The sequence below is a fragment of the Oncorhynchus gorbuscha genome, linkage group LG08 (genome assembly GCF_021184085.1).
Source record: "Oncorhynchus gorbuscha isolate QuinsamMale2020 ecotype Even-year linkage group LG08, OgorEven_v1.0, whole genome shotgun sequence".
In the NCBI taxonomy this organism is placed as follows: Eukaryota; Metazoa; Chordata; class Actinopteri; order Salmoniformes; family Salmonidae; genus Oncorhynchus; species Oncorhynchus gorbuscha.
The window spans coordinates 2,690,781-2,714,959 of record NC_060180.1 but is presented as its reverse complement, the minus strand read 5'-3'; the positions used below and the strand labels follow the sequence as shown (position 1 = coordinate 2,714,959).

The window sequence follows — 24,179 nt, the reverse complement described above, 5'->3', positions numbered from 1 at the left end:
CTTGACAACAAGGTTGATGAAATCCGAGCAAGGGTAGCATTCCAGAGGGACATCAGAGACTGCAACGTTCTCTGCTTCACCGAAACATGGCTTACTGGGAAGACGTTATCCGATGCGGTGCAGCCAACGGGTTTCTCCACGCATCGCGCCGACAGAAACAAACATCTTTCTGGTAAGAAGAGTGGCGGGGGCGTATGCCTCATGACTAACGAGACATGGTGTGATGAAAGAAACATTCAGGAACTCAAATCCTTCTGTTCACCTGATTTAGAATTCCTCACAATCAAATGTAGACCGCATTATCTTCCAAGAGAATTCTCTTCGATTATAATCACAGCCGTATATATCCCCCCCAAGCAGACACATCTATGGCTCTGAACAAACTTTATTTAACTCTTTGCAAACTGGAAACCATTTATCCGGAGGCTGCATTCATTGTAGCTGGGGATTTTAACAAAGCTAATCTGAAAACAAGACTCCCTAAATTTTATCAGCATATCGATTGCGCAACCAGGGGTGGTAAAACCTTGGATCATTGTTACTCTAACTTCCGCGACGCATATAAGGCCCTGCCCCGCCCACCTTTCGGAAAAGCTGACCACGACTCCATTTTGTTGATCCCTGCCTACAGGCAGAAACTTAAACAAGAGGCTCCCACGCTGAGGTCTGTCCAACGCTGGTCCGACCAAGCTGATTCCACACTCCAAGACTGCTTCCATCACGTGGAATGGGACATGTTTCGTATTGCGTCTGATAAAAATATTGACGAATACGCTGAATCGGTGTGCGAGTTCATTAGAACGTGCGTCGAAGATGTCGTTCCCATAGCAATGATAAAAACATTCCCTAACCAGAAACCGTGGATTGATGGCAGCATTCGCGTGAAACTGAAAGCGCGAACCACTGCTTTTAATCAGGGCAAGGTGTCTGGCAACATGACCGAATACAAACAGTGCAGCTATTCCCTCCGCAAGGCTATTAAACAAGCTAAGCGTCAGTACAGAGACAAAGTAGAATCTCAATTCAACGGCTCAGACACAAGAGGCATGTGGCAGGGTCTACAGTCAATCACGGACTACAAGAAGAAACCCAGCCCAGTCACGGACCAGGATGTCTTGCTCCCAGGCAGACTAAATAACTTTTTTGCCCACTTTGAGGACAATACAGTGCCACTGACACGGCCTGCAACGAAAACATGCGGTCTCTCCTTCACTGCAGCCGAGGTGAGTAAGACATTTAAATGTGTTAACCCTTGCAAGGCTGCAGGCCCAGATGGCATCCCCAGCCGCGCCCTCAGAGCATGCGCAGACCAGCTGGCCGGTGTGTTTACGGACATATTCAATCAATCCCTATACCAGTCTGCTGTTCCCACATGCTTCAAGAGGGCCACCATTGTTCCTGTTCCCAAGAAAGCTAAGGTAACTGAGCTAAACGACTACCGCCCCGTAGCACTCACTTCCGTCATCATGAAGTGCTTTGAGAGACTAGTCAAGGACCATATCACCTCCACCCTACCTGACACCCTAGACCCACTCCAATTTGCTTACCGCCCAAATAGGTCCACAGACGATGCAATCTCAACCACACTGCACACTGCCCTAACCCACATGGACAAGAGGAATACCTATGTGAGAATGCTGTTCATCGACTACAGCTCGGCATTCAACACCATAGTACCCTCCAAGCTCGTCATCAAGCTCGAGACCCTGGGTCTCGACCCCGCCCTGTGCAACTGGGTACTGGACTTCCTGACGGGCCGCCCCCAGGTGGTGAGGGTAGGCAACAACATCTCCTCCCTGCTGATCCTCAACAAGGGGGCCCCACAAGGGTTCTTTCTGCGCCCTCTCCTGTACTCCCTGTTCACCCACGACTGCGTGGCCACGCACGCCTCCAACTCAATCATCAAGTTTGCGGACGACACAACAGTGGTAGGCTTGATTACCAACAACGACGAGACGGCCTACAGGGAGGAGGTGAGGGCCCTCGGAGTGTGGTGTCAGGAAAATAACCTCACACTCAACGTCAACAAAACTAAGGAGATGATTGTGGACTTCAGGAAACAGCAGAGGGAACACCCCCTTATCCACATCGATGGAACAGTAGTGGAGAGGGTAGCAAGTTTTAAGTTCCTCGGCATACACATCACAGACAAACTGAATTGGTCCACTCACACTGACAGCGTCGTGAAGAAGGCGCAGCAGCGCCTCTTCAACCTCAGGAGGCTGAAGAAATTTGGCTTGTCACCAAAAGCACTCACAAACTTCTACAGATGCACAATCGAGAGCATCCTGGCGGGCTGTATCACCGCCTGGTACGGCAACTGCTCCGCCCTCAACCGTAAGGCTCTCCAGAGGGTAGTGAGGTCTGCACAACGCATCACCGGGGGCAAACTACCTGCCCTCCAGGACACCTACACCACCCGATGTTACAGGAAGGCCATAAAGATCATCAAGGACATCAACCACCCGAGCCACTGCCTGTTCACCCCGCTATCATCCAGAAGGTGAGGTCAGTACAGGTGCATCAAAGCTGGGACCGAGAGACTGAAAAACAGCTTCTATCTCAAGGCCATCAGACTGTTAAACAGCCACCACTAACATTGAGTGGCTGCTGCCAACACACTGTCATTGACACTGACCCAACTCCAGCCACTTTAATAATGGGAATTGATGGGAAATGATGTAAATATATCACTAGCCACTTTAAACAATGCTACCTTATATAATGTTACTTACCCTACATTATTCATCTCATATGCATACGTATATACTGTACTCTACATCATCGACTGCATCCTTATGTAATACATGTATCACTAGCCACTTTAACTATGCCACTTTGTTTACTTTGTCTACATACTCATCTCATATGTATATACTGTACTCGATACCATCTACTGTATGCTGCTCTGTACCATCACTCATTCATATATCCTTATGTACATATTCTTTATCCCCTTACACTGTGTATAAGACAGTAGTTTTGGAATTGTTAGTTAGATTACTTGTTATCACTGCATTGTCGGAACTAGAAGCACAAGCATTTCGCTACACTCGCATTAACATCTGCTAACCATGTGTATGTGACAAATACAATTTGATTTGATTTGATTTGAGTATGCTCTCTTCAATTGTCCCACCCCCCATCTCTCTCTCTCCCCCATGTCTCTCTCTCCCTCCCGGAGGACCTGAGCCCTAGGACCATACCTCAGGACTACCTGGTCTGAAGACTCCTGGCTGTCCCCAGTCTACCAGGTCGTACTGCTGATCCAGTTTCAACTGTTCTGCCTGCAGCTATGGAACCCTGATCTGTTCTCCGGACGTGCAACTTTGTCCCGGACCTGCAGTTGTCACCTCTCTCTTTCCCTCCCTTTTCTCCCACACCTGCTGTTTCAACCTCTGAATGCTCTGCTATGAAACACCAATTGACATTTACTTTACTCCTGCGGTGCTGACCTGTTGCACCCTCTACAACCACTGTGATTATTATTTCACCCTGCTGGTCATCTATGAATATTTGAACATCTTGAAGAACGATCTGGAATTAATGGCCATATACTCTTATAATCTATACCCAGTACAGCCACAAGAGGACTGGCCACCCCTCAGAGCCTGGTTTCTCTCTACCCAGTACAGCCAGAAGAGGACTGGCCACCCCTCAGAGCCTGGTTCCTCTCTACCCAGTACAGCCAGAAGAGGACTGGCCACCCCTCGGAGCCTGGTTCCTCTCTACCCAGTACAACCAGAAGAGGACTGGCCACCCCTCAGAGCCTGGTTCCTCTCTACCCAGTTCAGCCAGAAGAGGACTGGCCACCCCTCAGAGCCTGGTTTCTCTCTACCCAGTACAGCCAGAAGAGGACTGGCCACCCCTCAGTGCCTGGTTCCTCTCTACCCCGTACAGCCAGAAGAGGACTGGCCACCCCTCAGAGCCTGGTTCCTCTCTACCCAGTACAGCCAGAAGAGGACTGGCCACCCCTCAGAGCCTGGTTTCTCTCTACCCAGTACAGCCAGAAGAGGACTGGCCACCCCTCGGAGCCTGGTTCCTCTCTACCCAGTACAACCAGAAGAGGACTGGCACAGATTGCATGACCTAATACAGTAATACAGTACACTTGTTGCCCTCCACCATTCCTCTTCCTGGTTCAACAGGCCAACTATGTAAAGAGAACATAGTTGTAGTGTTTTCTACCTAAAAACCTCCCACAGCTACACATAATATTATTCCACCGCTGCTACCAATGTTTCACTGAATGAGCTTATCGTCAATCGTTTTTTTTTCTCCCAATATTGTACCCAAGTTAAACCTCCCACATTTTGAGTAATATCATGATACTGCTGTTAACAAATGCAGCATTCAATTATATTCATATGAATACTTAAGAATGTTATACTACAAAAAGACCTCTCCTGGGAAATATGTTTGAAGCTACAATCTAGCATTTGTTCTTAAGGAAAATAATTAGTCCCACCACTTGTTTTGGGTTTTGGTAAACAGCTGAGGGATGGGGAAATGCATACAGAACAAAATATCAACGCAACATAAAGTGTTGGCCCTGTGTTTCATGAGTTCAAATAAAAGATCCCCAGACATTTTCCATACGCACAAAAAATGTTAGTGAGCATTTCTCCTTTGCCAAGATAATGAATCCACCTGACAGGTGGGGCATATCAAGAAGCTGATTAAACAGCATGATCATTGCACAGGTGCATCTTTTGCTGGGGACAATAAACTAAAATATGCAGTTTTGGCACACATGCCACAGATGTCTCAAATTTTGAGGGAGGGTGCAATTGGCATACTGACTGCAGGAATGTCCACCAGAGCTGTTGCCAGTTTATTGAATGTTCATTTCTCTATCATAAGCCTCCTCCAACGTCATTTTACATAATTTGGCAGTACATCCAACCAGCCTCATAACCGCAGACCCTGAGTAACCACGCCAGCCCAGGACCTCCACATCATCTGAGACCAGTCACCCGGACAGCTGATGAAACTGTGGGTTTGCACAACCAAAGAATTTCTGCACAGACAGTCAGAAACCGTCTCAAGGAAGCTCATCTATGTGCTCGTCATCCTCACCAGGGTCTTGACCTGACAGAACTTTGGCATCATAACTGACCTCAGTGTGCAAATGCTCACCTTCGATGGCCACTGGCACGCTGAAAAAGTGTGCTCTTCACCGGTTTCAACTGTACCGGGCAGATGGCAGATTGATGTCAATGTTGTGAACAGAGTGCCCCATGGTGGCGGAGGGGTTATGGTATGGGCAGGCATAAGCTAGATAACAGGTTCTCTGATGTCAACGTTGTGAACAGAGTGCCCCATGGTGGCGGAGGGGTTATGGTATGGGCAGGCATAAGCTACGGACAACATACACAATTGCATTTTATCGATTTCAATTTGAACGCACAGAGATACAGTGATGAGATCCTGAGGGCCATTGTTGTGCAATTCATCCACCACCATCACCTCATGTTTCAGCGTGATAATGCACGGCCCCATGTCGCAAGGATTTGCACACAAATCCTGGAGGCTGAAAATGTCCCAGTTCTTCCATGGCCTGCATACTCACTAGACATGTCACCCATTGAGCATGTTTTCGATGCTCTGGATCGAAGCGTGTACGACAGAGTGTTCCAGTTCCCACCAATATCCGGCAACTTCGCACAGCAATTGAAGAGGAGTGGGGCAACATTCCACAGGCCACAATCAACAGCCTGATCAACTCTATGTGAAGGAGATGTGTCACGCTGTATGAGGCAAATGGTGGTCTCACCAGATACTGACTGGTTTTCTGATCCATGCCCCTTTAAGGTATCTGTGACCAACAGATGCATATATGTATTCCCAGTCCTGTGAAATCCACAGATTAGGAATATATTGCGATTTACTGATATCCTTATATGAACTGTAACTCAGTCAAATCTTTGAAATTGTTGAATGTTGCGTTTACCGCAGATTGTAGCTTTAATCGGTGGAATCGTCATGGTCGACTTGGAATTTCCACTACTGTATATTCCAAACACCACCCAACTCTTTTAACATATTCAGGCCCTGCTTTTCAAGGTATAACTTTTGTTAGCATTTGCTACTTCTGTGTACACTGAGTGTATAAAACATTAAGAACACCTTCTCTTTCCGTGACATAGACTGACCAGGTGAATCCAGGTGAAAGATACAATCCTTTATTGATGTCACCTGTTAAATCCACTTCAATCAGTGTAGATGAAGGGGAGGAGACGGGTTAAAGAAGGATGTTTAAGCCCTGAGACAATTGAAACATGGATTGTGTATGTGTACCATTCAGAGGGTGAATGGGCAAGATAAAATATGTAAGTGCCTTTAAGTGGAGTATGATAGTAGGTGTTAAGCACACCGTTTTTAATGTGTCAAGAACTGCAACGCTGCTGGGTTTTTCACACTCAACAGTTTGCCCTGTGTATGAAGAACGACCCAAAAGACACCACCCAAAGGACATCCAGCCAACTTGACACAACTGTGGGAAGCATTAGAGGCTGTTCTAAGGGAAAATGGGTTGCAACTCGATATTAGGAAGGTGTTGCTGCTGTTTCGCACAGACAGTGTATGAGTCAATTATACAGGGCATTGTGTGTTTCTTAAAATATTTATAGTAATGTAAACTATTTTTGAGGATAGGGCTGATTCTTTTTAGACTTTCTATTCCTATTTGTATTGTATTTGTATTTATTATGGATCCCCATTAGTTACTGCCAAGCAGCAGCTACTCTTCCTGGAGTCTAGCTAAATTAAAGCAGTTACATACAATTAAGAAAACATTATATTGCATTTCATCACACTTTTCACAACACATTAAGTGAATTCCCTCTGACAAAAAAGACAAAAGACATGTGTACGTGGGTGTATAGTGCATATGTTATCATGTGTGTGTGTGTCTCTTCAAACTGTTCCAAAAGTGTATTTTTACCATTTTAAAAAATCTGATTCTACTGTTTGCATGATCTACTTGATGTGGAATAGAGTTCCATGGAGTCATGGCTCTATGTCAGGGTTCCCCAACTCGCGGCCCGTGGGCCAAATCTGGCCTGCCAGCAATATAATTGGGCCCCCCAAAGCCCCACAAATTAACTATGAATATTTTTGTTCTTTCAAAAAAACATTTAAAAAAATCTTGGACCTGAGATGCAAAAAGTTCCAAATGCAATGTCTCAAGAAGGAAGTGACCCTACCTAAATAATGCAAAAGTTACATTTTAACTTAATCAATGAGGAGAGAGAATGCAGGAGACAGTCAACTAATAAAGCAGGCAGCGGATCATTTTTTTAGATGCTGAAATGTAAAGCTGCAACCACAGCGCAATCAATAGGAGGTGAACAGCACCTGGTGCTGAAAATATAAATAACTTCTTCTGCAAGTGGCACCAAGAAACAGATGGAGAAAAACTACACCAGTCGAGTAATTAATTTCAACAATAATCTTCATTTGAATTTGATTTTACAAACAACAAGAGGGCTTAATTGGGGTCTATTTCTTCTGAGTGAAGGCCCATATAAAATTGTTATTAACAAGAAAACAAAATGGCCTAATAGAAGTGGGATTTGAATTTATTTATTAGGCCTACTTACAATTGCAACTGGCCAAAAAGGTGGAATCCTACTAAAAATAATAATTTAAAGAAAAAAAAAGGTGTTTTCATTGTCTGAATGCCTGTATCCTTGTACTGGGAGTCTCGGGATAACCTGCTCCTGTCACAACAAAAACAAACATAAAATACTGTCTGCATGAGACCTAAAATAGCCATGGATAAGCACTAATAATAAGAATAATCACAATAATGTTAGTAACCTATAACTATTTATTAAATACTAAGTTACTTACTTAATGGGAAAAGTTTCCCCTCGGGCACGATCTTGTAGATGTCAGGTGAGAGGGGTGTGATTTTGATGCGCAGGCAGTCCTCGATTGACTAACGTGAAAGCAGGTTCCTGTCATGACTCTTCATTACGTTCATAGAGGAAAAGGAGGACTCGCAGGTGTAAGTCAGTCCAAACATTGTTATCACATTTATTGTGTTGTATTCCTCTGAGCATGCCAGCCACAACGCACACAAGGACTCAGCAGTCCTGAGCGCATCCCTGATTTGGCTCAATGTTTGGAATTAAAATCAGCTCAGTTTGAATTGCGGCCTCATCCAGGAGGGTATCATTTTCTTAGCAAGGGAGGAGAATTCCCCACCTGGGCGGACTGTGAAAGGATCACGTAGACACGCAATTACAGTGAGGGGTTTTGTACGTTTGCCCACTGACAAAGAAATGATCGGTCTATAATTTTAATGGTGGTTTATTTGAACAGTGAGAGACAGAATAACAACAAAAGAAATCCAGAAAAACACATGTCAAAAATGTTATAAATTGATTTGCATTTTAATGAGGTAAATAAGTATTTGACCCCCTCTCAATCAGAAAGATTTCTGGCTCCCAGGTGTCTTTTATACAGGTAACGAGCTGAGATTAGGAGCACACTCTTAGAGGGAGTGCTCCTAATCTCATTTTGTTACCTGTATAAAAGACACCTGTCCACAGAAGCAATCAATCAATCAGATTCTAAACTCTCCACCATGGCCAAGACCAAAGAGCTCTCCAAGGATGTCAGGGACAAGATTGTAGACCTACACAAGGCTGGAATAGGCTACAAGACCATCGCAAAGCAGTTTGGTGAAAAGTTTTCAACAGTTGGTGCGATTATTTGCAAATGGAAGAAACACAAAAGAACTGTCAATCTCCCACGGCCTGGGGCTCCATGCAAGACCTCACCCCGTGGAGTTGCAATGATCATGAGAACGGTGAGGAATCAGGCCAGAATTACACGGGAGGATCTTGTTAATGATCTCAAGGCAGCTGGGACCATAGTCACCAAGAAAACAATTGGTAATGCACTACGCAGTGAGGAGTGGGACAAAATCCCACCTGAGATGTGTGCAAATATGGTGGCCAACTACACAAAACGCACTGTCCCCGGTGGTGTGTCCTTCGAGGGGAATCAGTGCCAGTAGCTCTTCTTCAAAGTCATTTCCATTAAAATAACGGACATACACACAACTGTGCTACATCGGTGTTGTCAGTTCTCTCATCAATAGCCAGGAAATAATGCCCAGCCTGACTGAGCAGCTCCAGAACAATCCTATGGACATCATCTGCCAGGGCACGGACAAGGCGTCTGGCTGATGACGCAGACCGGGACACCTGTTTGACAGATGCAATTATTCTATCCATAGACTTTTCAGTAGCCAAATCCTCAAACTGTCACCATGCACTTTTTAAATACCGCCACATCTGTGAAGGGCAAGTTGTGTTTGGTTAGAACCCAAGACACTTTTAGGGAAGCCCGTGTGCCCTTCTGTTGCTGGATCAGGCCACGAAGGAGGATTCTGCTGCCGTGTTTGTAGCTTGTAGTTAATGCTTCAATTTTTCTGTGTTGGGCCTCTGTCTGGGGCGGGAAGGCCACTTTGAAAGTACCATGCTTAGATTCATAATGCCGTCTGAGATTTAATTATTGGCAAACAGCGACATTTTCATTGCGAATAAGACACACTGACTTGGCATTGGAGAAAGATGGAATGCATATCTCTGTCCATTCTTCGCTGAAACTTTGATTTTCATTATCCACCTTTCTTTTGATCATTTTTTAGAGTGACGTGTTGCTATCAAGCTAATTGTTCAAAACGAATGTTGACATTAATAAAGTAGTATAGACTACAGTAGGCTACATACACCTGTTTTTACACACCAATCAACGCACAGAGAAATAAACAAAAAACTATAATTGAATAGAGATATTGGTGATTTTATGAACTTAATCAGTTCTAAATTATGTTATTGTCATGGAATGTATTATGTACTAATCAAATGTGTTAAAAATGTTGTTCAATTTGTAGTGTAGATCTATTAATTGTGCTAATATTATATGCTAATTATGTTCTGGCCCGCCGACTATTTACTCAGAAAAAATGGTCCCGAAGCGAAACCTAGTTGACAAACCCTGCTCTATGTAGTACTGTGCGACTCCCATAGCCTGTTCTGGACTTAGGGACTGTGAAGAGACCTCTGGTGGCATGTTATCTGGGGTATGCACTTTGAGCCAGGGGAGATTGACATGCACATTATTAATGTTAGCTCTCCGTGTACATTTAAGGCCCAGCTGTGCTGCCCTGTTCTGGGTCAATTGTCATTTTTCGAGGTCCCTCTTTGTGGTACCTGACCACACGACAGGACAGTAGTCAATGTGCAACAAAACTAGGGCCTGTAGGGCCTGCCTTGTTAAGGCAGAGCAGCACTTTATTATGGACAGACTTCTCCCCATCCTAGCTACTGTAGCATCAATATGTTTTGCCCAAATTGTCATTTCAGGTGCTCCAAAGCTTTTTACTACTATCAATTATCTTTATATAATTTCTCTTTGTTTCAAAACTGTTTAGCAGAGCAAACCGGCAAAGAGACAGCCCACGATCACAAATAGCAGTTTGAAAGGCCTGCTCACCTCCCTACCACTGAGGAAGTACAGTTCCCGCTCAGCTCAGTCAAAACTGTTCGCTGCTCTGGCTCCCCAATGGTGGAACAAACTCCCTCACGACGCCAGGACAGCGGAGTCAATCACCACCTTCCGGAGACACCTGAAACCCCACCTCTTTAAGGAATACCTAGGATAGGATAAAGTAATCCTTCTCACCCCCCCCCCCCCTTAAAATATTTAGATGCACTATTGTAAAGTGGTTGTTCCACTGGATGTCATAAGGTGAATGCACCAATTTGTAAGTCGCTCTGGATAAGAGCGTCTGCTAAATGACTTAAATGTAATGTAAATGAAAACAAACCTCAGTCAAGTCTATGAGGAATTTCACTGCATTCCTTGAGTTGACTTCTTCTAGTTTTCTCCACGCACTCCAAGTACCCCACGTACTCCACGTACTCTACGTACGCCACATACTCTACGTACTCCACATACTCTACGTACACTACATACTCCAAGTAACCCACGTACTCCACGTACTCTACGTACTCCACATACTCTACGTACTCCACATACTCTACGTACTCCACATACTCTACGTACCCCACATACTCTATGTACACCACATACTCCAAGTACCCCACGTACTCCACGTACTCTACGTACCCTATGTACTCTACGTACTCCACATACTCCACGTACTCCACGTACTCTACGTACTCTACGTACTCTACGTACTCCACGTACCCCACATACTCTACGTACCCCACATACTTTATGTACACCACATACTCCAAGTACCCCACATACTCTACGTACTCCACATAATCCACATACTCCACGTACTCCACGTACTCTACATACTCTACGTACTCCACCTACTCTATGTACTCCACATACTCTACATACTCCATGTACCCCACGTACTCCACGTACTCTACGTACTCCACATACTCTACGTACTCTACGTACCCCACATACTCCACGTACTCTACGTACTCCACGTACTCCACGTACTCCACCTACTCTAAGTACTCCACGTTCTCCACGTACTCTACGTACTCCACATACTCTACGTACTCCACATACTCTACATACTCCATGTACCCCACGTACTCCATGTACCCCACGTACACCACATACTCCTCCCGTACACCACGTTCTCCCCCCGTACTCTACGTACTCCCCGTACTCTACACTCAAGTTAGTTTTCTACGTGAGTTATCACTTATTTTGTTTTTTCATCAACTTAAAGTGACTGGACTGCTTGAGTACTTATCTTCTTATACTCTTTGTATTAAGTCTGTGGACTACTAGAGTTGTTTTCTCTTCGTTAAAGTCTGTGGACTACTAGAGTTGTTTTCTCTTCGTTAAAGTCTGTGGACTACTAGAGTTGTTTTCTCTTCGTTAAAGTCTGTGGACTACTTGAGTTGTTTTCTCTTCGTTAAAGTCTGTGGACTACTTGAGTTGTTTTCTCTTTGTTAAAGTCTGTGTACTACTAGAGTTGTTTTCTCTTCGTTAAAGTCTGTGGACTACTTGAGTTGTTTTCTCTTCGTTAAAGTCTGTGGACTACTTGAGTTGTTTTCTCTTCGTTAAAGTCTGTGGACTACTATAGTTGTTTTCTCTTCGTTAAAGTATGTGGACTGCTTGTCCTCCAGTTGGTCATTAAAATATTCATTATGATAATTAATCAGGGTGTAGGAGATGAATGGGTTGTTGTCTATTAGTTTCCTGGCCAGGAACAGGCAGGTTTAATTTAACACAATCCTCTTTGCATACAAAACGAAGGGGGTCAAACTGTCAAGGGGTATACAGAATTCTTCAATGCCAGCCAACGTCCTGTGTATGTCTAAGGTCCGGTGTGTGTTCATGTGTGTGTGTATGTGTGTGTGCATGCGCGCTAGTGTGTTTGAGTGAGTGTGTCTGTGTGTGTGTGTGTGTCCATTTGTGTGTGTTGTGCTTGCTGCTATTTGAACACCTGCTAATCTGCATTTCATAAACTGGAGGGGAGCTGTTCAACTTTGTCTGATATAATTTGTACACTGCAGGCTTATATTCATAAGAGGATGTAGGACACTGCAGGGCCCTATTCATAAGAGGAGGGTAGGACACTGCAGGGCCCTATTGATAAGAGGAGGGTAGGACACTGCAGGGCCCTATTCATAAGAGGAGGGTAGGACACTGCAGGGCCCTATTCATAAGAGGAGGGTAGGACACTGCAGGGCCCTATTCATTAGAGGAGGGTAGGACACTGCAGGGCCCTATTGATAAGAGGAGGGTAGGACACTGCAGGGCCCTATTAATTAGGGGGGTAGGAGGGCTAGGACACTGCAGGGCCCTATTCATTAGAGGGGGTAGGACACTGCAGGGCCCTATTCATTAGAGGAGGGGGGGGCCCTATAGGACACTGCAGGGCCCTATTCATTAGAGGGGTAGGACACTGCAGGGCCCTATTCATTGGAGGAGGGTAGGACACTGCAGGGCCCTATTCATAAGAGGAAGGTAGGACACTGCAGGGCCCCATTCATTAGAGGGTAGGAGGGATAGGACACTCCAGGGCCCTATTCATAAGAGGGGTAGGACACTGCAGGGCCTTATTCATTAGAGGGGGGATAGGACACTGCAGGGCCCTATTCATTAGAGGGTAGGACACTTAGGGCCCTATTCATTGGAGGAGGGTAGGACACTGCAGGGCCTTATTCATAAGAGGAAGGTAGGACACTGCAGGGCCCCATTCATTAGAGGAGGGTAGGACACTCCAGGGCCCTATTCATAAGAGGGGTTAGGACACTGCAGGGCCTTATTCATTAGAGGGGTGGATAGGACACTGCAGGGCCCTATTCATTAGAGGAGGGTAGGACACTGCAGGGCCCTATTGATAAGAGGAGGGTAGGACACTGCAGGGCCCTATTCATAAGAGGGGTAGGACACTGTAGGGCCCTATTCATTAGAGGAAGGTAGGACACTGCAGGGCCCCATTCATTAGAGGAGGGTAGGACACTGCAGGGCCCTATTCATAAGAGGGGGTAGGACACTGCAGGGCCCTATACATAAGAGGGGGTAGGACACTGCAGGGGCCTTATTCATTAGAGGGGGGGGATAGGACACTGCAGGGCCCTATTCATTAGAGGGTAGGACACTTCAGGGCCCTATTCATTGGAGGAGGGTAGGACACTGCAGGGCCTTATTCATAAGAGGGGTTAGGACACTGCAGGGCCTTATTCATTAGAGGGGTGGATAGGACACTGCAGGGCCCTATTCATTAGAGGAGGGTAGGACACTGCAGGGCCCTATTGATAAGAGGAGGGTAGGACACTGCAGGGCCCTATTCATAAGAGGGGGTAGGACACTGCAGGGCCCTATTCATTAGAGGAAGGTAGGACACTGCAGGGCCCCATTCATTAGAGGAGGGTAGGACACTGCAGGGCCCTATTCATAAGAGGGGTTAGGACACTGCAGGGCCTTATTCATTAGAGGGGGGATAGGACACTGCAGGGCCCTATTCATTAGAGGAGGGTAGGACACTGCAGGGCCCTATACATAGGAGGAGGGTAGGACACTGCAGGGCCCTATTCATAAGAGGGGGTAGGACACTGCAGGGGCCTTATTCATTAGAGGGGGGGGATAGGACACTGCAGGGCCCTATTCATTAGAGGGTAGGACACTTCAGGGCCCTATTCATTGGAGGAGGGTAGGACACTGCAGGGCCTTATTCATAAGAGGAAGGTAGGACACTGCAGGGCCCCATTCATTAGAGGAGGGTAGGACACTCCAGGGCCCTATTCATAAGAGGGGTTAGGACACTGCAGGGCCTTATTCATTAGAGGGGTGGATAGGACACTGCAGGGCCCTATTCATTAGAGGAGGGTAGGACACTGCAGGGCCCTATTGATAAGAGGAGGGTAGGACACTGCAGGGCCCTATTCATAAGAGGGGGTAGGACACTGCAGGGCCCTATTCATTAGAGGAAGGTAGGACACTGCAGGGCCCCATTCATTAGATGAGGGTAGGACACTGGAGGGCCCTATTCATAAGAGGGGTTAGGACACTGCAGGGCCTTATTCATTAGAGGGGGGGGGGGGATAGGACACTGCAGGGCCCTATTCATTAGAGGAGGGTAGGACACTGCAGGGCCCTATTGATAAGAGGAGGGTAGGACACTGCAGGGCCCTATTCATAAGAGGGGGTAGGACACTGCAGGGCCCTATTCATTAGAGGAGGGTAGGACAATGCAGGGCCCTATTCATTGGAGGAGGGTAGGACACTGCAGGGCCTTATTCATAAGAGGGGGTAGGACACTGCAGGGCCCTATTGATAAGAGGAGGGTAGGACACTGCAGGGCTCTATTAATTAGAGGGGGTAGGACAGTGCAGGGCCCTATTGACAAGAGGAGGGTAGGACACTGCAGGGCTCTATTAATTAGAGGGGGTAGGACACTGCAGGGCTCTATTAATTAGAGGGGGTAGGACAGTGCAGGGCCCTATTGATAAGAGGAGGGTAGGACACTGCAGGGCCCTATTGATAAGAGGAGGGTAGGACACTGCAGGGCTCTATTAATTAGAGGGGGTAGGACAGTGCAGAGTCCGATTCATTGGAGGGGGTGGGACACTGCAGGGCCCTATTCATTAGAGGGGGGGGGTAGGACACTGCAGGGCCCTATTCATTAGAGGAGGGTAGGACACTGCAGGGCCCTATTCATTAGAGGAGGGTAGGACACTGCAGGGCCCTATTCATAAGAGGGGGTAGGACACTGCAGGGCCCTATTCATTAGAGGAGGGTAGGACACTGCAGGGCCCTATTCATTGGAGGAGGGTAGGACACTGCAGGGCCCTATTCATTGGAGGGGGTAGGACACTGCAGGACCCTATTCATTGGAGGGGGTAGGACACTGCAGGGCCCTATTCATTGGAGGGGGTAGGACACTGCAGGGCCCTATTCATTGGAGGGGGTAGGACACTGCATGGCCCTATTCATAAGAGGGGGTAGGACACTTCAGGGCCCTATTCATGAGAGGAGGGTAGGACACTGCAGGGCCCCATTCATTAGAGGAGGGTAGGACACTGCAGGGCTCTATTAATTAGAGGGGGTAGGACAGTGCAGAGCCCGATTCATTGGAGGGGGTGGGACACTGCAGGGCCCTATTCATTAGAGGGGGGGGTAGGACACTGCAGGGCCCTATTCATTAGAGGAGGGTAGGACACTGCAGGGCCCTATTCATTAGAGGAGGGTAGGACACTGCAGGGCCCTATTCATAAGAGGGGTAGGACACTGCAGGGCCCTATTCATTAGGGGAGGGGAGGACACTGCAGGGCCCTATTCATTGGAGGAGGGTAGGACACTGCAGGGCCCTATTCATTGGAGGGGGTAGGACACTGCAGGGCCCTATTCATTGGAGGGGTAGGACACTGCAGGGCCCTATTCATTGGAGGGGTAGGACACTGCAGGGCCCTATTCATTGGAGGGGTAGGACACTGCAGGGCCCTATTCATTGGAGGGGGTAGGACACTGCAGGGCCCTATTCATTGGAGGGGGTAGGACACTGCATGGCCCTATTCATAAGAGGGGGTAGGACACTTCAGGGCCCTATTCATGAGAGGAGGCTAGGACACTGCAGGGCCCCATTCATTAGAGGAGGGTAGGACACTGCAGGGCCCTATTCATAAGAGTGGGTAGGACACTGCAGGGCCCTATGCATAAGAGGGGGTAGGACACTTCAGGGCCCTATTCATTAGAGGAGGGTAGGACACTGCAGGGCCCTATTCATTGGAGGAGGGTAGGACACTGCAGGGCCCTATTCATTCATTAGAAGGGGGGGGGGGTAGGACACTGCAGGGCCCTATTCATTAGAGGAGGGTAGGACACTGCAGGGCCCTATTGATAAGAGGAGGGTAGGACACTGCAGGGCCCTATTCATAGGAGGAGGGTAGGATACTGCAGGGCCCTATTCATAAGAGGGGGTAGGACACTGCAGGGCCCTATTCATTAGAGGAGGGTATGACACTGCAGGGCCCCATTCATTAGAGGAGGGTAGGACACTGCAGGGCCCTATTGATAAGAGGAGGGTAGGACACTGCAGGGCCCTATTCATAAGAGGGGGTAGGACACTGCAGGGCCCCATTCATTAGAGGAGGTTAGGACACTGCAGGGCCCTATTCATAAGAGGGGGTAGGACACTGCAGGGCCCTATTCATCAGAGGGGGGGGGTAGGACACTGCAGGGCCCTATTCATTAGAGGAGGGTAGGACACTGCAGGGCCCTATTCATTAGAGGAGGGTAGGACACTGCAGGGCCCTATTCATTGGAGGAGGGTAGGACACTGCAGGGCCCTATTCATTGGAGGGGGTAGGACACTGCAGGGCCCTATTCATTAGAGGAGGGTAGGACACTGCAGGGCCCTATTGATAAGAGGAGGGTAGGACACTGCAGGGCCCTATTCATAAGAGGGGGTAGGACACTGCAGGGCCCTATTCATGAGAGGAGGGTAGGACACTGCAGGGCCCCATTCATTAGAGGAGGGTAGGACACTGCAGGGCCCTATTCATAAGAGGGGGTAGGACACTGCAGGGCCCTATTCATAAGAGGGGGTAGGACACTGCAGGGCCTTATTCATTAGAGGGGGGGGATAGGACACTGCAGGGCCCTATTCATTAGAGGAGGGTAGGACACTGCAGGGCCCTATTCATTAGAGGAGGGTAGGACACTGCAGGGCCCTATTGATAAGAGGATGGTAGGAGGAGAAAGAGAAAATCTAACAGTCATCTCATGATGAATGAGATGCCTCCAGGAGACACCAATTCCTCACCTCGGGCTATGGAGAATATAGAGTACAAAATAGCACCATACTCCCTTCATAAAGCACTTCTTATATATGGCTCTACCATAGGGCTCTGGTCAAAAGTAGTTCCCTATATTGGGAATAGGGTATAATTTGGGACAAAGCCATAATCTAATTTTTCCTTTGAAATCACCTTCATGGAGATGCAATTATCCCTAATAAGATACTGATGCTCTGTGGGACACTTTGCTGCAGAGAGGGAGCTCGAACAACTGCAATGGTAAACAAGGCTTGAGGCAGAAATAGCACTCTATACCTTACATAGTGCACTACGCCCTGGTCAAAAATAGTGCACTATGTAGGGAATAGGGTGCCATTTAGGATGTAATCAAGGTGTGAAGTGGGTTCCAGTACCTGGCTGTCTATCTGAATAATGAGAGGAAGAATGGGGAAGAGACAGGAAATACGACCGCTGAACCAGGAACACAATAACACTGTGACCAAGACTAGGAATATCTTATCTTTCACTAACTTCAAGTCAGTGGAACTGTCACCTTGTCCCTCACATTGACATGTTGTGATACTGTCCTGTCTTCTAGATGTACACTATTGCAAAACCAAGCTGTATTGTCAGTGTTTCAGCTGTTTTACCAGCAAGGTTATGAACCAAAACCTTGAAAAGATGTCCATACAAAAACGTAAAACTGCATCAAAAATGGAAATAGCTGAGGAGCTTTGATAGGTGGATCAAGGATACAGTGACATGAAGTTCAGAGCAAAAACAATACAAATGATTTCTTCATCAGTAACAGACCCCAAAGGATTCCTTCATCAGTAATGGATCCTAAAGGATTCCTCCATCAGTAATGGATCCTAAATGATTTCTCCATCAGTAATGGATCCTAAAGGATTCCTTCATCAGTAATGGATCCTAAAGGATTCCTCCATCAGTAATGGATCCTAAAGGATTCCTTCATCAGTAATGGATCCTAAAGGATTCCTTCATCAGTAGTGGATCCTAAATGATTCCTCCATCAGTAATGGATCCTTTCCTTCATCAGTAATGGATCCTAAATGATTCCTTCATCAGTAATGGATCCTTTCCTTCATCAGTAATGGATCCTAAATGATTCCTCCATCAGTAATGGATCCTAAAGGATTCATTCATCAGTAATGGATCCTAAAGGATTCCTTCATCAATAATGGATCCTAAATGATTCCTCCATCAGTAATGGATCCTTTCCTTCATCAGTAATGGATCCTAAAGGATTCCTTCATCAGTAATGGATCCTAAATGATTCCTCCATCAGTAATGGATCCTAAAGGATTCCTCCATCAGTAATGGATCCTAAAGGATTCCTTCATCAGTAATGGATCCTAAAGGATTCCTCCATCAGTAATGGATCCCAAAGGATTCCTTCATCAGTAATGGATCCTTTCCTTCATCAGTAATGGATCCTAAAGGATTCCTTCATCAGTAATGGATCCTAAAGGATTCCTTCATCAGTAATGGATCCTAAAGGATTCCTTCATCAGTAATGGATCCTAAAGGATTCCTTCATCAGTAATGGATCCTAAAGGATTCCTTCATCAGTAACAGACCCTAAAGGATTCCTTCAACAGTAATGGATCCTAAAGGATTCCTTCAACAGTAATGGATCCTAAAGGATTCCTTCAACAGTAATGGACCCTAAAGGATTCCTTCAACAGTAATGGATCCTAAAGGAGTCCTTCATCAGTAATGGATCCTAAACGATTCCTTCAACAGTAATGGATCCTAAAGGATTCCTTCAACAGTAATGGCCGCTGCCTCTGAATCCATCCAAACTCCAATAAATCCAACAGCATCAATTCTGTCAAATTAAATAACACAAAATGTACAGTAATCAGTTCTGTGTGTGTGTCTGCGCGCATATGTGTGTACATGCTTACGCGTGAAAATGTATGTGTGTGTGTCAGCCATGCTAATGTGATAAAAGATTAGATCATTACTGCAACAGCAACAAACAATGTTACCAAACAACATCTACAGAAGGGGCCCCACGGGGGCCTCGCTGCTTCTTCCACAGGTGTATCATTAACAATGTTCATTTCCATAAACGCTAACACAGTGACAAAACAGAAGAAGATGATTTGCATCACATCAAACAGGTAATAACTAACACAGCGGTCGCTTCCCAAATTTACATTTACATTTGAGTCATTTAGTAGACACTCCTATCCAGAGCAAATTAATGCTTCTGACCAGGGCCCATAGGGCACTACATAGGGAATAGGGTGACCTATGGGCCCTGGTCAAAAGTAGCACACTATATAGGGACAATGATGTCATTTGGAACACACAATTAATCAGTCAGCAATCCTCTTCATACAGGATGACAATAACCTCTTCAACCATGCAGTCAAGTGTCTGGTCTACTGTTTGATCATCATGGAGTGTTGTTAAACAGTCAAGTGCCTAGTCTACTGTTTGATCATCATGGAGTGTAATTAAACAGTCAAGTGTCTGGTCTCCTGTTTGATCATTATGGAGTGTTATTAAACAGTCAAGTGTCTGGTCTCCTGTTTGATCATTATGGAGTGTTGTTAAACAGTCAAGTGTCTGGTCTCCTGTTTGATCATTATGGAGTGTTGTTAAACAGTCAAGTGCCTGGTCTACTGTTTGATCATCATAGTGTTGTTAAACAGTCAAGTGCCTGGTCTACTGTTTGATCATTAAGGAGTGTAATTAAACAGTCAAGTGTCTGGTCTACTGTTTGATCATCATAGTGTTGTTAAACAGTCAAGTGTCTGGTCTCCTGTTTGATCATTATGGAGTGTTGTTAAACAGTCAAGTGTCTGGTCTCCTGTTTGATCATTATGGAGTGTTGTTAAACAGTCAAGTGTCTGGTCTCCTGTTTGATCATTATGGAGTGTTGTTAAACAGTCAAGTGTCTGGTCTCCTGTTTGATCATTATGGAGTGTTGTTAAACAGTCAAGTGTCTGGTCTACTGTTTGATCATCATAGTGTTGTTAAACAGTCACGTGTCTGGTCTCCTGTTTGATCATTATGGAGTGTTGTTAAACAGTCAAGTGTCTGGTCTCCTGTTTGATCATTATGGAGTGTTGTTAAACAGTCAAGTGCCTGGTCTACTGTTTGATCATCATAGTGTTGTTAAACAGTCAAGTGTCTGGTCTACTGTTTGATCATTATGGAGTGTTGTTAAACAGTCAAGTGTCTGGTCTCCTGTTTGATCATTATGGAGTGTTGTTAAACAGTCAAGTGTCTGGTCTCCTGTTTGATCATTATGGAGTGTTGTTAAACAGTCAAGTGTCTGGTCTCCTGTTTGATCATCATGGAGTGTTGTTAAACAGTCAAGTGTCTGGTCTCCTGTTTGATCATTATGGAGTGTTGTTAAATCATTATGGAGTGTTGTTAAACAGTCAAGTGTCTGGTCTCCTGTTTGATCATTATGGAGTGTTGTTAAACAGTCAAGTGTCTGGTCTACTGTTTGATCATTATGGAGTGTTGTTAAACAGTCAAGTGTCTGGTCTCCTGTTTGATCATTATGGAGTGTTGTTAAACAGTCAAGTGTCTGGTCTCCTGTTTGATCATTATGGAGTGTTGTTAAACAGTCAAGTGTCTGGTCTACTGTTTGATCATCATGGAGTGTTGTTAAACAGTCATGTCTGGTCTCTGTTTGATCATTATGGAGTGTTGTTAAACAGTCAAGTGTCTGGTCTCCTGTTTGATCATTATGGAGTGTTGTTAAACAGTCAAGTGTCTGGTCTCCTGTTTGATCATTATGGAGTGTTGTTAAACAGTCAAGTGTCTGGTCTCCTGTTTGATCATCATAGTGTTGTTAAACAGTCAAGTGTCTGGTCTCCTGTTTGATCATCATAGTGTTGTTAAACAGTCACGTGTCTGGTCTCCTGTTTGATCATTATGGAGTGTTGTTAAACATGCTGCACAGTTCATGTATCTTTGATGGCTTACCTTTTACATCTAATTAAGACATGATGTCTCTTAATATTCTCATAGAAGCTAGGCAACATGGAGTATGTGCTGTACGGGACATATCCACTTGTAATGGATACATTCTAAGAATGAACAACGGGCTTCAAAGAGATACATGCTACAGGGATAACAGTACAGTACATATGGCAGTCATCCTTGGCAGTGGAAATTGAAATGCTTAGCACATCAGACAAATCATCTCACTCTGACCATAGTGCTTACACTAAACATAAATACTTCAGATTCTTATGAGAGGATTTTTAAAACATTCGCCAACCCCACTACTAAGTGGAAATCTTTCATTTAAAGCCGTTCTGCTCCACTACTGGTGAAATAAATGGATTCCTCCCTGGCCCCGTCTCCATTTTAACCAGCTAGAACAGAGTTTTGCATTATTCAACAGAAATAAATGGTATCCTATTTTCTACCCTACAGTTCTGAGTCTGGAGTGTATGAATCCTAACACCTTGTTTATTAATTTAGAGGAGGAGGGAGGGTGTGTGTGCATGCGTGCGTGCGTGCGTGTGTGTGTGGTTTTCCCTCATGTAGCTTGAGAAGCATGAGGGGAGAGAAGGGAGATGGGAGCAAAGTCCGAGGGGAGCGAATGAGGAGGGGAGCCAGGAGAGAGAGAACAGAGAGAAAGGAGAACAAACAGGAGGAGAAAGGCTAGAGGAGAGAGAGAGAACAGAGAGAGAACAGAGAGAACAGAGAACAAACAGGAGAAAGGCTAGAGGAGAGAGAGAACAGAGAGAGAGAGAGAGAGAGAGAGAGAGAGAGAACAGAAAGAACAGAGAGAAACAAGAACAAACAGGAGGAGAAAGGCTAGAGGAGAGAGAGAGAGAGAGAGAGAGAGAGAGAACAGAGAGAGAGAACAGAGAGAAAGGAGAACAAAGGAGAAAGGCTAGAGGAGAGAGAGAGAACAGAGAGAGAGAGAACAGAGAGAGAACAGAGGGAGAGAACAGAGAGAAAGGAGAACAAACAGAAGGAGAAAGGCTAGAGGAGAGAGAGAGAACAGAGAGAGAGAACAGAGAGAGAGAACAGAGAGAGAGGAGAACAAACAGGAGGAGAAAGGCTAGAGGAGAGAGAGAACAGAGAGAGAGAACAGAGAGAAAGGAGAACAAACAGGAGGAGAAATTCCTTGATGAGAGAGAGAGAACAGAGAGAGAACAGAAAGGAGAACAAACAGGAGAAAGGCTAGAGGAGAGAGAGAGAGAACAGAGAGAGAGAGAGAGAGAACACATAGAACAGAGAGAGAACAGAGAACAAACAGGAGGAGAAAGGCTAGAGGAGAGAGAGAGAACAGAGAGAGAGAACAGAGAGAACAAACAGGAGGAGAAAGGCTAGGAGAGAGAGAGAACAGAGAGATAGAACAGAGAGAACAGAGAGAACAAACAGGAGGAGAAAGGCTAGAGGAGAGAGAGACCAGAGAGAGAGAACAGAGAGAAAGGAGAACAAACAGGAGGAGAAATTATAGATGAGAGAGAGAGAACAGAGAGAGAGAACAGAAAGGAGAACAAACAGGAGAAAGGCTAGAGGAGAGAGAGAGATAACAGAGAGAGAGAGAGAGAGAGAGAGAGAGAGAGAGAGATAGAACAGAGAACAGAGAGAGAACAGAGAACAAACAGGAGGAGAAAGGCTAGAGGGGAGAGAGAACAGAGAACAAACAGGAGGAGAGAGAGAGAGAACAGAGAAAAAGGAGAATAAACAGGAGGAGAAAGGCTAGAGGAGAGAGTGAGAACAGAGAGAGAGAACAGAGAGAGAGAGAACAGAGAGAACAGAGAGAGAGAACAGAGAGAGAGAGAGAGAGAGAGAGAGAGAGAGAGAGAGAGAGAGAGAGAGAGAGAGAGAGAGAACAGATAGAACAGAGAGAGAACAGAGAACAAACAGGAGGAGAAAGGCTAGAGGAGAGAGAGAACAGAGCGAACAGAGAACAGAAAGGAGAACAAACAGGAGAAAGGCTAGAGGAGAGAGAGAGAGAACAGAGAGAGAGAACAGAGAGAACAGAGAACAAACAGGAGGAGAAAGGCTAGAGGAGAGAGAGAGAGAACAGAGAGAGAAGAGAACAGAGAAAGAGAGCGAGAGCGAGAATACAAAGTGAAAAGAAAGAGTGTGAAGATAAATATCAGATGAACAAGGGAGAGAGGAAAGGGCAAACGACAGGGCGTACAGTAGAGATGGTGAAACGTGTGGATTGTAGCATAATGTTAGACTATGTCAATGTTGATGTGATGCAGACACACAGAGAAACAGGATGTAGCATAATGTTAGACTATGTAAATGTTGATGTGATGCAGACACACAGAGAAACAGGATGTAGTATAATGTTAGACTATGTAAATGTTGATGTGATGCAGACACACAGAGAAACAGGATGTAGTATAATGTTAGACTATGTAAATGAAGATGTGATGCAGACACACAGAGAAACAGGATGTAGCATAATGTTAGACTATGTAAATGTTGATGTGATGCAGACACACAGAGAAACAGGATGTAGTATAATGTTAGACTATGTAAATGTTGGTGATGCAGACACACAGAGAAACAGGATGTAGCATAATGTTAGACTATGTAAATGTTGATGTGATGACTGACACACACAGTAATAGATGTGGATTGTTCCCAAGTGTTACAAAATCAAAGACATAACATAATACGAAATACGCATACATAGAAACTTGAAAACTCCCTCACTGGCCACACCTAAGAGTCCATTCCAGTTATACAGGGTATTCCCCAGGGCTCTATGCTGGACCCCCTACTCTCCATTATCTACTCCCCTGCCCATTATTAAAACTGCTTCGTCACCTCATGTAATTTATGACTTAATCCACGTCAAGGACCACATTGTAAATAAGTGTTGTTTCATGCTTGTCACCTCTTGGATTGTAGATTTCTATTAGTGGTTGGCAACAATATTGA

At 45.6% G+C, this 24,179-nt stretch overlaps 1 protein-coding gene across 1 annotated transcript in view; it reads right to left on the bottom strand.

The window, feature by feature from the left end:
- LOC124041094 (protein eyes shut homolog) overlaps positions 1 to 24,179 on the bottom strand; it is a 222,873-nt gene that overhangs the window by 168,080 nt on the left and 30,614 nt on the right. The window lies entirely within an intron of this gene.